This window comes from Rhinolophus sinicus, chromosome X, assembly GCF_036562045.2.
Source record: "Rhinolophus sinicus isolate RSC01 chromosome X, ASM3656204v1, whole genome shotgun sequence".
Classification (NCBI taxonomy): Eukaryota; Metazoa; Chordata; class Mammalia; order Chiroptera; family Rhinolophidae; genus Rhinolophus; species Rhinolophus sinicus.
The window spans coordinates 11528336-11544980 of record NC_133768.1 but is presented as its reverse complement, the minus strand read 5'-3'; positions in this window follow the sequence as shown (position 1 = coordinate 11544980).

Genomic DNA, 16645 nt, shown 5'->3' with positions numbered 1-16645 from the left:
GCATTAAGACAAAAAGGGTCACTTTTATTTTTTATTTTAAAATTATTCTATTTTATTTTATTTTTGTTTGTTTTTTATTAGTTTCAGGTGCACAAAACAATGTAATAGTTAGACATTTATAATTTATATCCCTCACACTGTGACAACCCCCCTCCCCCCATCAACTATCCCTCTTACATCGCACACAGCCATTACATTTTCACTGTCTGTATTCCTAATGCTGTACTCCGCTTCTTGTAACTATATACATAATATATATATATATATATATATATATATATATATATATATATATATATATATATACACACATACATACATATACACACATGCACACACACACATATATATATATAAACTTTATATATATATATATATAAACAATGTCAAACTTGTAGTTGACATTCATTATTGTTCAGCTTCAGCTTCAGGTGTACAGCGCAGTGATCAGGCATCTACATCATCCCTGAGGTGGTCTCGCTAAAGTGTCCATCGGATACAAAAAGGGTCACTTTTAAACAATGAAAGGTGTAACTGTCAAGAGTCATTATATCACAGTTAACATAATGTTAAGAAATATGACAAAAGTGTTTTGCAAGACATGGAATAATAGTGGAAGAGTATAACTGCATCCCTCTGTTTCTAACAGATCAAGTACAAAAAAAGAAATGAAGGGCAACCGCTCTTGTTGCCTGTTCTTCCTAACTTTTTTGGTAACAGTACCCTCTTCTTACTGGGAGCATCAATGTGCCCAGACTCTCAAATAAATTGTGTTGTTGAGTGTTCCTTGAAAATGAGGAAGGCTCAATAAGAGATAAGCAGAACTCATTGGGTCAGGTTTTCTGGATTTTATTATTATTATTATTATTATTATTATTATTGTGGTGATAACACAACATGAGCTCTAGCTTCACCAAATTTTAAGTACATGATGCGTTATTGCTGACTATAGGTGCAATGTCGTACAGCAGAGCTCTAGAGCTTATTCATCTCAACTGTAACTTTAAGCCTGTTGATCAATAACTCCCTATTTCGCTCCACCCCAACCCCTGACAACCACCATGCCTGTTTTTGCTTTTATGAATTTGGCTATTTTAGATACCTCATATGAATGTAATCATGCAGCACTTGTCTTTCTATATTTGGCTTATTTTCAGTTAGCATAATGTCCTCAAGGTCCATCCATGTTGTCACATATTACAGAATTGTTCTTTTTTTAAGGCTTTTAAAAGATAAATTGAGGCACATACACAATGTGAGATATAGGTAATGTATTACAGAATTGTACACCTGAAATCTATGTAACTTTACTAACAATTGTCACCCCAGTAAACTTTAATTAAAAAAATTTTTTTTCTCATAGACACAGACAATAGTTTAGTGGTTACCAGAGGGTAAGGGGGGTGGGGAGTGGGAGATGAGGGTAAAGGGGATCAAATATATGGTGATGGAAGGAGAACTGACTCTGGGTGGTGAACACACAATGGGATTTATAGATGATGTAATACAGAATTGTACACCTGAAATCTATGTAATTTTACTAACAATTGTCACCCCAATAAATTAAAAAAAAATTTCAAGACTTTTTTTGGCAAGCATTGATTTGAATCAGGCAGCATGAAATTGGTTAGGTGGCTCCACTGGCAGGAGCTAAGGAAAAAAGGCCTTTATAGGGCAGATTGAGAAGCAAAGCAAGGAAATAATTTGACTAGTTGTAGCTTAAGCAGTTGCCTTATTTGCGAAAGCCGAGTTGGTTGGTTGTGATTGGTGGTTCTTAAATTTTGATTTCTTATCCTTGAGGCATTTTACAGGAATTGACTCTGGCTTAGGTTTTCGTTTGTTTGTGGAGACTGCCAAGGCATTAGAGCTACTCCAGTCTAATGGCCTCCTTGTTCAATTACTTTAGCAAGGCTGACAAGTTTTCCCTTGTATGCACATACTGCATTTTCTTTATCCACTCATCTGTTGTTGAACATTTAAGTTGTTTCCACATCTTAGCTATTATAAATAACGCTACTGTAAACACGAGAGGGCTAATCTCTCTTTGAGATACTAATTTCTATTCTTTTGCATAAATACCTAAAAATGTGATTGCTGGATCATATGGTAGTTCCATTTTTAATTTTCTGAGGAACCTCCATACTGTTTTCCATAGTGGCTGCACTGTTTTGCATTCCCGCTTACACTATGCATGGGTTCTAATTTCCCAGGAAAGCTTTGTAAAGGAAGACCAGTACCCTTTTCTACCCTTTTCTCATTCCATTTTCCTCCTCCTTTTTGACCTAATCTGTATTTTTCTTCTTTGGCCTATCAATGTGGTAATTGTAACTCATAATTGTTGATATCCAAATATTGAAAAAATCTTGAATTTCTAAAATGAATGAAATTGGTTGAGATGTCATGCTGTTTCACATACTGGTAAATTTTTTTGAAGATATTTTATTTAGTATTTTTACATCAGTATTTGAAGAGATTTAGCTATGGTTTTCTAGTGCTTTCTTTGCCTGCTTTTAGTATCATTATTTTATCTTTATCTGGTAAATGCGGTTTGATCTTACCTTGGGGAACTCCCTTCTCCTTGCTTTAAAATTCTAGAAAGGCTCTCTATTGTGGCTCTTTACCTCTTTCTTCCACATCAGTGAGAAAGAGATTCAGGGTATTCAATCAAATTAATCTATTCTTTTGACCACAGTGATTATTTTATAGGCCAGTATATGACCCAGCATAAGCCAGTCATTATCTTCCTAGGAGTCCACATATCAGTGCAGCTTCCTTAGCAACATGGGAGAAGAGATAATAAATCCAAAAAGCAGAAAGAAGCAGAGACAAATGAGTAGAGACGAGATAAATAGAGATCAATCCTTGATGATAGTTCAGCCTGAGGATCCAGTTATTCTTGATCTGTCCATTAAATTTTCATTATATTATCCAACAAATTCTTTATTTTGCATACATTAATTTGAATTTGGTTTTGTCATTTGTGGCCACAAGAATCCTGACATACAGGCTCAGTGTACATTGATTGGGACTGATTAAAAATACATATTATGGCAGATAAATGCAATAGAGAATTGTTTAGCCTTTAGAAAGAATGTTATGTTAATAGATCTATGTTGATATGGAAAGATGTTCATGACATTATTGAATGAAAATAATATTTGTAGTATGATTCCATTTAACTTACACACACACACAAATTCTCAGTGAGAAAGTGTTAAAACTCAACTGAGAAGTTTGGTGAAGCAAGTCAGAAATAGGTTGCTGAGTTCTTTGTTTTTCCATGTGATTTTATTTAAGACTGAGTAATGGGAACTTTGGGAATTGAACTTATGTGATAAATGGGGGGAAAAACTCAAAGTAGTTCTGTAACTGAATTTGTTGTTTGCCTATAAAAGGAGAGCTATGTCACTCAGGTTCAGTGCATCTCTCCGAACAAAAATGACAAGGTTGAGATAGAGATGGGACAAAAAGGAGACAGTGCACCAAATTAGGCCAGTCATGAGTACAGTTTTCTGGTTGGTACAGGAGGCAGGCTCATTGTGATAGGTTTTAAGTTTTGTGTCACTGATGCTGGGAAGTTGGTTTCAAATAAGTTTGGGATGGGTTGCTTAAAATTCCAATGGGCCCAGGGATAATCAGTGATGCACTCATATTCTCAAGCTCAATGCCTGATGAACTTTTCTGTTAATAGGTATCGTCTTACCTCACTTTTGGCCATAAGATTGGACCACACCTTTGTAGTTGACTAAGGTTTTGTACCTAGATAGCACGTCATTCTCCCCCTTAATCACCCTGCAAAGAGGTTAATTTGGCATGTGAAATGAGGACTGGTGAGATGGCTGTGATAGTGGAATAAGGAATTCTTCTTGTTTGAACCTAGGGTCAGGATGATACATGAAACCCCATGATTCCTATGGGTGGGAAGTAATCTGCCACGTGGAGTCTGGGAGCATCTCCCCTGATGAGAGACCCTAAAGGTAGGGTTTCACTTGGGTACTGCCATCAAACTATCCCATTTTTTCTTTCTTTTGATTATCACCAGCTTTATAGGAAAGTCTTGTGAAAAGGCATACCCTGGTTTGTGATATGCTGATGAGTGAAATGAAAGAGGGTATATCCCTCACTTATGATGTAGACAGTGATGAGATAATAGTATTCCTTTGTGAACAGTTAGAGTGAGGAATCAGCAGCAGTCACCTGGCAAGGATAGCAGTGCCATGCAGAGCTGGGATTTAGCTCACAATAAATACTCTGTAACAGGGGCGGGGTCGGGGGGGGGAGTTGGTGGAAGGGGAGCAGCAAGTTGGCCATGTAACAGGGATGCTGGAGTGGAATGTACTCCCCAGCACATGTGAGGTGCTCCCTGGAACCTCTGATAAGACAGATGGAGGACCCTTGGCAATAAACATATATAGGCTCATGATCCCAATAATTCCATGTAGGGATGTGTGTATGTGTGTAGACCATGAGGGACAAAATGGAGGGGAAATCAAGAACAAGATGGAAATATGTTTAAATATTCCAAATAATTAACTGTGGCATGAATTTGATTTTTAATTTCTTCTTTGTACTCTTCTGATTCTTTGACTTACCTTTTTAAATAATGAGACTATATCATTAAAATGTTTTTACATGGACTGAAAAAGAAACCAGATTCCCAGGATACCTGATTTATAGCAGCATTTAGCAGGAATTACATTTGCTATTTCATGTCTAACTTTGGAATAGTCTTCACCTTTGGAAAATATTCCTCACAATGTGTAAAGACTGCTGGGCTCATTTATGAGACAAGAGATCAGATTTTCTCCTTATTAGTCAGCAGCTACATGACCTCAGATGAGGTTTACTTCTTGAAACTATTTCCTTATCAGTGAAACAGAAAGGTAATTTTTACCATATGGAGTAGTAGTAAGGAGAAATTAAATTGTAAGTACATGCTATGAATTATGAAAATTTAAGGTTTTGTTAGTGTTATTGTTGTTATTAAGTTGGTGCAAAAGTAATTGCGGTTTTTGCAGTTATTTTTAACCTTTTGAACTTTTGCACCAACCTAATACTTATACTGGAATTATGATGATGTCAAGTTTCAGGGAAAGAATTTGCTTTCCCAATTGGACATCTGGCTGCTGAAAAATTATGAAAAGTCTTAATACAGGCTGTCAAAAGAGAGCGGATAAAACTAGGTCAAAAAAAGAGGAATTGGATTAGTGAACTGGAATTTAATATGTAATGCATGAAATGCCTCACAGAGATGACTTAGAACACTCAGTAAAGGCTTGTTGGTTGTTTGGTTTGATTTAGAACAGCAAAATCCATGAAAATAAATACTGACCCATCTTCCTAAGAAGGGCTTTGCAAATCAAATAGCTTTTGGTCAACAAGCCTGATGACAATATGAGAAATTCAATTTACTCCACATCTATTTTCATATATTGGATTGGAAGATTGTTGCCTTTTGTGGGAATCTGTAGCAGAAACTGAGTGTTTCAGCTGCAAGTTGAGAGTACAAGTCAGTTTAGAGAGCAAAAAAATATAAGTTGTATCACTGCTTAGGACTATGATGTGGGGTAGATATATATGGGTGAGGTATTAATGAAATACTGTGAGCCAAAATACGTTTATTCTGGTCAAGTGTTCTAAAAACTATTTGCAAGTCCTTTTTAAAATATGGCAGGCTCTATAAGTCCTATAGCCCAGGAGAAAGATGCAGTGTTCAATGAAAAGTGGGTAAAAAACTTGAATTTCATTAAGGATGACATACGAGTTTTGACAATTAAGTTCGCGAACTTGTTGCACTGCTGTTGCTAACCTTTTTTGATATCAGAGGGATTATTCATTATGAATTTGTACCAACTGGACAAACACTTAACCAAGTTTACTATTTGGAAGTGCTGAAAAGGCTGCGTGAAAAAGTTAGATGATCTGAACTTTTCACCAACAATTCATGGCTCTTGCATCACGACAATTCACCAGCTCACACAGCACTGTCTGTGAGGGAGTTTTTAGCCAGTAAACAAATAACTGTATTGGAGCACCCTCCCTACTCACCTGATCTGGCCCCCAATGACTTCTTTCTTTACCTGAAGATAAAGGAAATACTGAAAGGAAGACATTTGGATGACATTGAGGACATCAAGGGTAATACGACGACAGTACTGATGGCCATTCCAGAAGAAGTCCCAAAATTGCTTTGAAGGGTGGACTAGGCACTGGCATCAGTGCATAGCTTCCCAAGGGGAGTACTTCAAAGGTGACTGTGGTGATATTCAGCAATGAGGGATGTAGCACTTTTTCTAGGATGAGTTCACGAACTTAATTATCAGACCTTGTATGACTGGTCAATAAGCACATGAAAAGTTTTCAACATCATTAGTCAACAGGAAAATGAAAATTAAAAATGTGTGAGAGTCTCCCTGGAACCTCTGATATGGTTCCAGGGAATACCACTACCCACTAGAATGGCTAACATTGGAAACACTGGCCATGCAATGTGTTGCCAAGGATGTGGAGGAACTCAATTCTCTCATACGTTACTGGTGGAAATGTGAAATGATACAAACATCTGGGAAAACAGTTTAGTTTTCTCATACAGATAAACAGGCACCTACTTTTGTCCCAACAATTCTACTTCTAGGTATTTACTCATAAGGAATAAAACTGTGGAGTTGAACAAGCTCTGACTCAGAGCTATGTCCCAGCCTTGACTCTCTGGGGGTTTCAGTGGTTCTGTCATCTCTCTGAGCTCCACCTTCTCATTTTACAAGGACTGGTAGGATTAGGTGACTTAGAAGGTTCCTTAAAGCTCTACTTGCTAAAAAATCTATGAAATACTACTCCCTGGTGATGTGACTCTTATCTCAGAAGCCGTGCAAGTTGTGCCAACCTGCCGCCAGCATGAATAAGGGCTCAGATTGCAAGCAGTCCCAAATGTTTGGGAGCTCTTCAGGAATTGTCTCCTTTTCAGAGGAAAGTTCTTCCCCCATCCTCTCTCCACTGAGGCTCAAAGGGAACAAGGATAGAGGTGTGTTAACATGTTTTAAAGTTGCTTGGATCATGTGTCTGAATACATTAATAAATCCATTCGTCAACAAATATTTACTGAACGCCTCCTACGTACAAGGAATACACAGCCATGAAAGAAATACATTTTCTGTCCTCAAAGAGATGACCATCTGATTAGAATATAGACAAAAATATAATGATATATGAAATTAACATGTATGTTACAGGTAAGATATATAAAAAGGGCTGTAAACTAGAAGGACGTGATTGGTTCACTTTGACGGGGAAGGGTTACATCAAGGAAATTTCATGGAGGATTTGGCACGGGAGCTGTACCTTAAGACGTGACTGGCTTTTTATCATGTAGAACTGGTAAGGAATGAGCAGGCAAAGGAAAATGCACGGTAATATGACAGTCCATGGTATATTCTGAAATGATGAAAAACCAGATACACCTGAATGAGAGATGCCTGGAGCATAGTAGTTGGCGAAGAGATTCAGTTCAGATAACAAAAGCCTTAGTATGCTAGACTAAGATGGTTGGCTTTTATTTTGTGGACGTTTCAGACTCTTGGTATTAACATTCCAAAGGACGATTTACCTAGATCAGGGGTCAGCAAACAAAAGCCCCACAGGTCACAGCTGGCCCGTGGCCTATTTTTGTATAGCCTGCAGGCTAAGCATGATTTTTTATATTTTAAATGGTTGGAAAAAGATCAAAAGAATGATATTTAATGACAAGTGAAAATTATTTGAAATTCACATTTAGCATCTATAAATACAGCTGTAATGAAACACATTTCAATGTCCATAAATGCAGTGACCATAAATACAGCCACACTAATTTATTTCTGTATCTATGGCTGCTTTCATGCTGCCACAGCAGAGTTGAATAGTTGTGATAGTGGCAGTATGGCCTGCAAAGCCTGAAATATTTACTATCTGGAGCTTTACAGACAGTTTGCCAGCCCCTGGCCTAGATAATCAAAATGTGAAACTTGTTTAAGAACTTTATCGTTAGTGATAACTTAAGGTGGAACACCCCCCCAAACACTATTCTTTAGCTATCTGGCCTTTTTCCCCCTCCTCATTCACATTCCATGAGAACCCTGTTCACTATATTAAAAATTCTTTAAAAAATTTTTTTTAAAGATACAGTTAACATACAATAGTATATTAGTTTCAGGTGTACATCATATTCAACACTACCCACCTGGCACTATACATAGTTATTACCATATTACTGATTATATTCCCTATGCTAAAGAAGTGATAAGTCCAGCAACCATCGGACACAGTACCCCACTATCACAATATTATTGACTATATTTCCTATGCTGTACATTACATCCCCAAAACTTGTTTTACACCTGGAACTTTGAACCTCTTACTCCTCTTCACCTTTCCCCTGCTTTTTAAAAATGTCAATTGCAATTGACATTTAATATTATTTTATATTAATTTCAGGTGTACAGCATAGTGATTAGACATTTATATAATTTATGAAGTGATCCCCCGATTAGTACCCACTTGGCACTATACATAGTTATTACACATTACTGATTATATTCCCTATACTTTACTTTACATCCACATGACTATTTTGCAACTACCAATCTGGATTTCTTAATCCCTTTACCTTTTTCACCCACAACCCCCTCCCATCTATCACCCCAACAAATCTAGTACCCATCTGACACCATACATAGTTATTACAGTATTATTAACTGTATTCCTTATGCTGTACCCTACATCCTCATGACTACTGTGTAACACCCAATTTGTACTTCTTAATTTCTTCCCCCTTTTCACTCACCCAATCCCCCTCCCATCTGGCAACCATCAAAATGTTCTCTGTATCTATGAGCATGTTTCTGTTTTGTTTGTTTATTTTGTTTTTTAGATTCACTTATAAGTGAAACCATATGATATTTGTCTTTCGCCTCTGACTTTCTACACTCAGCACAATACCCTCTAGGTCCACCAATGTTATCTCAGATGGCAAGATTTCATTCTTTTTTTATGACTATATTTTCATGTCTATATACTACTACTTCTCTATTTCATCATCCATTCAGGGTTGTTGCCTCATCATCATGGCTACTAATAAAAAAATGCAAATGACATGGGATGCACACCCCCCTCAAGTAGCATTTAGGGTTTGTTCAATATATACCCAGAAGTGGGATTACTGTCCTTCTCTTTCTCTCTTGTTATAGTCTTTTTTTTAAAGTCTTTTTTGTCTGATATAATTACTGCTACCCCCTTTTTTTTTTGTTTGTTTGTTTCCATTTTCATGAAATATTTTTTTCCCCCCTTTTTTTTTTTTTTTTCTGTGTGTTTCTCAATCTCTGATGATCTTCTGTAGCAGGCACATGTAAGGGTCTTTTTTTCTTATTAATTCAGCCCCCCTATCCTTTTTATTTATTTTTTATTAGTTTCAGGTGTACAAAACAATGTAATAGACATTTACACTCCTCACAAAGTGATAACCCCCTCCCCCAATCGACTACCCCTCTGACATCATATATAGCTGTTGCAATTCCATTGACTCTATTCCCTCTGCTGTACTCCACATCACATGAATATATATGTATGTGTATATATATATATATATATATATATATATATATATATGTACACCCATATATACATATATATGTATATATATACACATATATATGTATATATATAAACTTGTAGTTGACATTCAATATTATTCAGCTTCAGCTTCAGGTGTACAGCACAGTGGTCAAGCATCTACACCGTCCATGAAGTGGCCTCCCTAATAAGACAAGTGCCCTTCTGGTACCCTACAAAGTCTTTACAACATTATTGATTATATCCCCCAAACTGTCTTTCATATCTTTGTGGCAATATTGTACTTTCTAATCCCCTCACCTTCTCCCTCATCCCCACCCTCCTCCCATCTAGCAACCATCCATTTTTTCTCTAGTATATCTCTGAGACTATTTCTGTTTAGTTTGCTCTGTTCTTTAGATTCCACATATAAGTGAGATCATATGGTATTTGTCATTCTCTGTCTGACTTATTTCACTTAGCATAATGTTCTCTAGGTCCATCCCCCTATCTTTTGATTGGAGCATTTAATCTATTTACATTGAAAGTAATTGTTTATAGGTATGTAGTTATTGCCATTTTTCATATTTTTGATTTTTTTTTTTTTGGTCTTAAGTCCCTCTAAGATTCCTTGTAATACTGCTTTGGTGGTGATGAACTCCTTTAGCTGTTTCTTGTCTGGGAAGCTCTTTATCTGTCCTTTGATTTTAAATGATAGCCTTGCTGGGTAGAGTAGTCTTGGTTGTAGATCCTTGCTTTTCATCACGTTGAATATTTTGTGCCAATCCCTTCTGGCCTGCAAAGTTTCTGTTGAGAAATCAGCTGACACTCTTATGGGAGCTCCCTAGTAGGTAACTAACTGCTTTTCTCTTGCTGCTTTTATGATTCTTTCTTTGTTTTTAACGTTTGGCATTTTAATTGTGATGTGTCTTGGTGTGGGCTTCTTTGGGTTCATCTTGTTTGGGACTCTCTGTGCTTCCTGGGCTTGAATATCTATTTCCTTCACCAGTTTAGGAAAGTTTTCCATCATTATTTCTTCAAGTAGGTTTTCAATTCCTTGCTCTCTCTCTCCTCCTTCTGGTACCCCTATAATGTGAATGTTGGTACGCTTGATGTTGTCCCAGAGATCCCTTAAACTCTCCTCATTTTTTTTGATTCTTTGTTCTTTTTGCTGTTCTGATTGGGTGTTTTCTGTTACCTTATCTTCTGAATCGCTGATTTGATCCTCTGCTTCTTCTAATCTACTGTTGATTCCCTGTAATATATTCTTCATTTCTGTTACTGTAGTCTTTATTTCTGACTGGTTCTTTTTTAAGTTTACTATCTCTTTGTTGAAGTTCTCCCTGAGATCATTGAGCATCCTTATAACCAGTGTTTGGAACTCTATGTCTGGTAGATTGCTTGTCTCCATTTTTGTTTAGTTCTTTTTCTGGAGCTTTGTTCTATTCTTTTATTTGGAACATGTTTCTTTTTCTCCCCACTTTGGCTGTCTCCCTGTGTTTGTTTCTATGTATTAGGTAGGGCTCCTATGTCTCCAGGTCTTAGCAGAGTGGCCTTATGTAGTAGGTGTGCTGTGGGGCTCAGCGGAGCAGTCTTCCTGGTCACCTGAGCTGCACACTCCAGGTGTTACCCTTGTGTGGGTTGTGGGTGCCCTCCTGTTGTAGTTGAGCCTTGGTTGATATTTGTATGTCAGGGGAAGGGATTGACCCTCGGGCTCGTTGGTTGTGAGGACTGGCCATGACTACAGTGGAGGAGTTAAAGTGTAGGGACTGAACCTACAGAACAGGATCTGCCTCAGCAGGGCTCTGGTGCTTGCCCAGTCCACCCCTTGGATGTATCATTCTTGGAGGTGGCTGGGTGATGCTCCAGCTTGTTTCAAAGTTGGCTAATGAGCACACCAGACCCAGGACCACCTGGGAAAGGACCCGCTGCAGGTCAAGTTCAGCCACAGCCCATGCACCATCCAGTGCCGTGTTGCAGGAGCCACAAAGCAATCTGACGATTGCTGCTGCCCATGCCGTGCTTGAAAGTGCCTCGAGAGGCCAAGCCGTGAACCAAGGGTGGCTTCCACTAGTGCTGGGCTTAGGGCTGCTCAGCCAGAGGTACAGGACACGCTTAAGCCAGATGCTGCTTGTTTGTGTTCCGTGAACCTTTGAGAGATCCTAGGAAAGTCTGCAGCATGAGCCAAGGCAGGTGGTTTGCATGAAAAAGTCACTGGAAGTGGGTTGGGTGTGCCCAAAAGTTGGACAGCGTGGGGTCTCAGAATCACCAGGGCATGGTGAATGAACGACATTAGCGAGCTTGATGGAGACTCAGATATGGTGGCCGCCTGCATCTACACACTGGGAAGGGGGAGGGCTCAACAAAGAAACAATGGCTTCTGCCAGCTCCTCTGTCTGGGAGAAAGCTGCCCCTCAAGCCTCCATCCTGAAGCCAGACAATTCAGCAGCCCCCCATATGTCCCTGCCAACACTCGAGTTGCTGCCCCAGTGCTGGACTCAGAGCCAGTGATTCTGTCAAAGAGTAAGTCCATCAGTAAGTCTGGTATGACACCTTTAAGAGGAGTGCCTGGGAGTGCAGCTGCCCTCCATCTCACTTTGCCACAATCTCTGCTGGTTTTCACAACCAGAAATTATGGGGACTTCTCTTCCCTGCAATGGAACCCTGGGCGGGGTAGGGACTGGGACCTCTTGCTCCTCTGGGGGGACCTCTGCAGCCGAAATATCCCTCCTGATTTTTAATGGTCACATGCGGGTGTGGGACCAGCACATTCCATGTATCTGCCCCTCCTACCAGTCTCGAGGTGGCTTCTCCTGCACGTCCTTAGTTGTAGGGCTTCGTTTCAGCAAAGTTTCAGGCAATTCTCAATGATGATTGTTTTGTAGTTTAGTTGTAATTTTGATGTGGTCATGAGAGAAGGGAAGCACAGCATTTACCTACTGTGCCATCTTGACTGGAACCTCTATTAAAAATTCTTTACAGCCAATATCATAATGCTCCATGACAAGTTTTTCCTAAGATGAAAATTTCAAAAGGAAGGCCCATAATCCACACTGCAGATGAATGTTAGAGTAACTACAGGACATGGTATGATAATCTGTAACTATCAGTCATAAAACATAGGCTGCATGACAGCTAGCATGCATGGAGATTAATTTATCCAAGGACAGAGAGGGTGAAGTGTGTTGTGGAGTGATTTCTTCCTGGCTTTTGAATACAGACGGTCTCTTTCATCACCAATGCCTGCAAAATTGTGGCAACCAGGTGCAGGTCATTATTTGAGAAGGTTATTTTGCTTCTGGGAAATGAAGGGTTGGAACAATAAGAGGTTGTGGGCGCATCATTTAAAATGACTGTTATAAAATAAGGGAATAAGTTTGACACTTATACTATCTGGAGGCTTTCCTTATCTTCTAGATAGAAACAAATCAGAAAAAGCTAAACATCACCAAAAGGCCCCTGGGGTTGGGAATTCTCTTCTTTCCTCCTCCTGCAGCACCTTGCAACAACAGCATCACAATCACTGTTGTCATCACACTCATCATTATAGTCATCATTTTTTGAGCATACTAGAAGCTTTATACTGATGATTACTTTTAATCAGATAAAGACTCTTATAAGCTGAGTGTATCATAGATGAGGGAGCTGAAGCTTAGGACCTTAACTTGCTTGACCCAAAAGAGCTGGTAAAGGCAGGGCTGGATTCGAACCTTGGTCTATCAATGCCATAGTACTGGTATTTTTGAGACTGGCTTGCTTCACTTAGCATAATGTCCTCAAGGTTCATCTATGTTGTAGCCTGTGACAAGATTTCTGTCTCTTTTAAGGCCCAATGATACTCCATCGTATGTATCTAAAGTAGTCAAACCCCTAGAAGCAGAAAGTAGAACAGTGGTTGCCAGGTGCTGGGAGGAGGGAGGAATGGGGGAGTTGTTGTTTGCTGGGTCTGAGTTTCAAATTTATGAGATTTAAAAGTTCTAGAGATCTGTTACACAACAATGTGAATACAGCTAACAAAAGTGAACTGTACACTCAAAAATTGTTAACCTGGTAAATTGTGTGTATGTGTTCTACCACAATTTAAAAAAAACAATAAAAAAAGTCCTCACTAATCTTTATGTATGTCACCACAGGGGCTGAGGAGGCAGTGTGCTGTAATGGGAAGACAACAAGGACTATGGCATTGGTTCGAATCCAGCCCTGCGATTTGTCAGCTCTGTTGTGTCAGGCAAGTTAAGATTTAGCTCCTACATATGTGATACACTCAGCTTGTAAGACCGCTGATACCACATTTTCTGTATCCATTCATCCATTGATGGGCATTTGGGTTGCTTCCACCTCTTGGCTAGTGTGAATAATGCAGCTATAAAACATGGCTGTGCAAATATCTATGTAAGATTCTGCTTTCAATTCTTTTGGATACATATCTAGAAGAGTGATTGCTGGATCACATGGTAATTCTAATTTTAATTTTTTTGAGGAATCTCCACACTATTTTCCATAGCAGCTGCACCATTTTACATTCCCTTTTGGAGAGCATCTTTGAATGAATGTACGACTGAATGTTTTCATTGCCCTAGATAGATCAACAAAACAGCAATTCTAAAAGTCCCAGTCAACACTCATCTAGATTAATTAAAAGAAAAGGCCCATCAGAACTGTCAGAACATATGAATTACAGGATATTTAAAAATAAATGCCTTTTGTTTCATGCAGATATTGAAAAACGAAATAAAATAAGTAAGCTTGCCATATCACCTAGGCTCTTCAAAGGCTCTTCAGAGCTTGATTTAAGGAATAGAGCAAAACAGTATAGAACTCGAAATAAGTCTATAAGTATGAACCAAGTCCCTAATAAATGTCTAACATTAATTGTCTCCAATCTATGTAGAGTTTATGCTGAAGAGGCAAGCTTTGGCCCAAGTCTTAAAATCATTCACCAATGATATTAAAACAGTAGAATCTGAAATTAGACTGTTATACATTTAAATGTCCTCTAAATAAAGTTCAAGCAGTTGTGTCTAAAACTGATCCTTGACCTACCATGGTGTGGCCTTTTTCTCCCACAGGCTCGATTATATTAGTGGGAGTCGTCTGTTTCATGTCTCAATCAATATTTCTCATTCATTTTTAAGTAACCATTCTTTCAGCTGATCTTGCCAACATGGTCGGTGGACCTCTGGCATCATTTAATTTGTAGGCCTTTAAAGTCCCTCCAACAAATTACGTTAACGGCTCCATCTTCCATTGACATTGCATTTGCCCCTCATTACTCACTGTATTTTTAATGGCTACCTGGATTCTCTTTGGGTATATAAGTAGCTATTTTTCCTATGTAAGCAAAGGTTAAAAATCTTCTAGGTGGCTGGTAGGGAATAGGAGGGGGGCAGATGATTTGGAACAATGTGGCTTTTTGTTTGATCGAGAACCATAGGGCCCTCCTCATAACTGAGCAACTCTGCATGGGTGGAAATAAAAAAATGATACTGGAATTTAGCCTAGAAGTTACAGAATCTTAATTAAAGAATTGAGAAAGGGTAGACTGGTCTGGAGCAACAGCCTGGGCCCATATAACGCCAGACATAGGATTAGGAGTTCAGAAGTTGAAGGGGTAAACTCTCTACCCTGACAGAAAATCACTTGGCATGGGATCATCTAACCTTCTGAGCAGACGAAAGGGCTCAAAGCTATAGTTGCGGCTTTGCAGGAAGAGTATAAGGCATGAAGTCATTAACATAGACTGAAATTTGTACCATATGGGAAGTATCGCTGGACTAGAAATCGGGAAACCTGGCTTTGTAGTCTGGCTCTTCCCCTAATTGTCTGGGTGACACTGAACAGCCCTGTTCTCTGAGTGTCCTTACCCATCTGGAAAATGAGGTCAAGTTTAGAATTTAGAGTCTTGCTTCTCAAAATGTGTGGGTGAAGGATCAGGTGTTTTATTTCCAATTCATCATCAACTGATACTTTTGTTAAATACAATAAGAATGAATTACTTAAAAAAATCATGTGCTCCGGTGTCGACGATGTCTAATAGCAATGCAAGTTTCTAAATGCTTACTGTCAATTTCTGTACCCATCTCATTGTGGACTCATAAACATTTGTTTTGGATGAGGACTGGTCCACAGACCACATTTTAAGTAGTACTAGTATAGCGCAGGGGTTGGCCAACTACAGCCTACATGTCAAATCTGACCCACTGCCTATGCTGGAAACGACATTTTCTTAGTACACAGCTATGTCCATTCACTTACGAATTGTCCATGGCTGCTTTTGCTGCCACAATGGCAGGGTTGACTTGTTGTGACAAAGACCCTGTGGCATCCCGAAGAGTTACCGTCTGGCCCTTTATGGAAAAAAAAATTTGTCCACCTTGGTTTAGAGGGAACTGAACATAAGGGCACTGGATTAATTTGCTAAGGCCCTTTGAAATACAAAGAGATAGTAATTCTGCCAAGATGCTTGGTAACAGTGACAATTGGCTGTCTGACCCTGAAAGAGAAATAGCCAGAAAACGCTGTCCCTTCTGGTAAATTAGATCAGTATGTTCTATGAAGACATCCTGTTTCAAAAGAAAATATTTCATTTTTTTCTATCCCTTTGTATTTCCAGTATTTCAGTGCAATCCACCTATGCACTCTAATTACATACATAATTGTATGTTTGGTCAGTTGGGGTCATTCAAGATCAAAGCTCTGTCCAGAATTCTACTTTTCCCTTTGTTAAATTCCTGGAAATGTGTGCTTTCTTATTTCATCTCTGAAGCCTAGAGTATTCCTAAGTAATTATTAAGTCTCTCTGTTTACCACAATGGCCTTCCTGGAATGAGCTGCACTGTGTGCAAGACTTTGGTGATTCTTTCTAGTTGAATGGCCTTCATTTGTGGGGGTTTATGGAGCCCCAGTAGCATCCGTCTCTGCCTGGGTTTTAAGCTCACAGGAAAAACCAACACTTAGGATATTGGAGAATGTGGTTTATATTGGGGGGTGGGTGGGCTTCTTCACACTGATCTGCAGAATCAATCAGACTTACTGAACCAAGTCACCAGCATCCCTGGAAAAC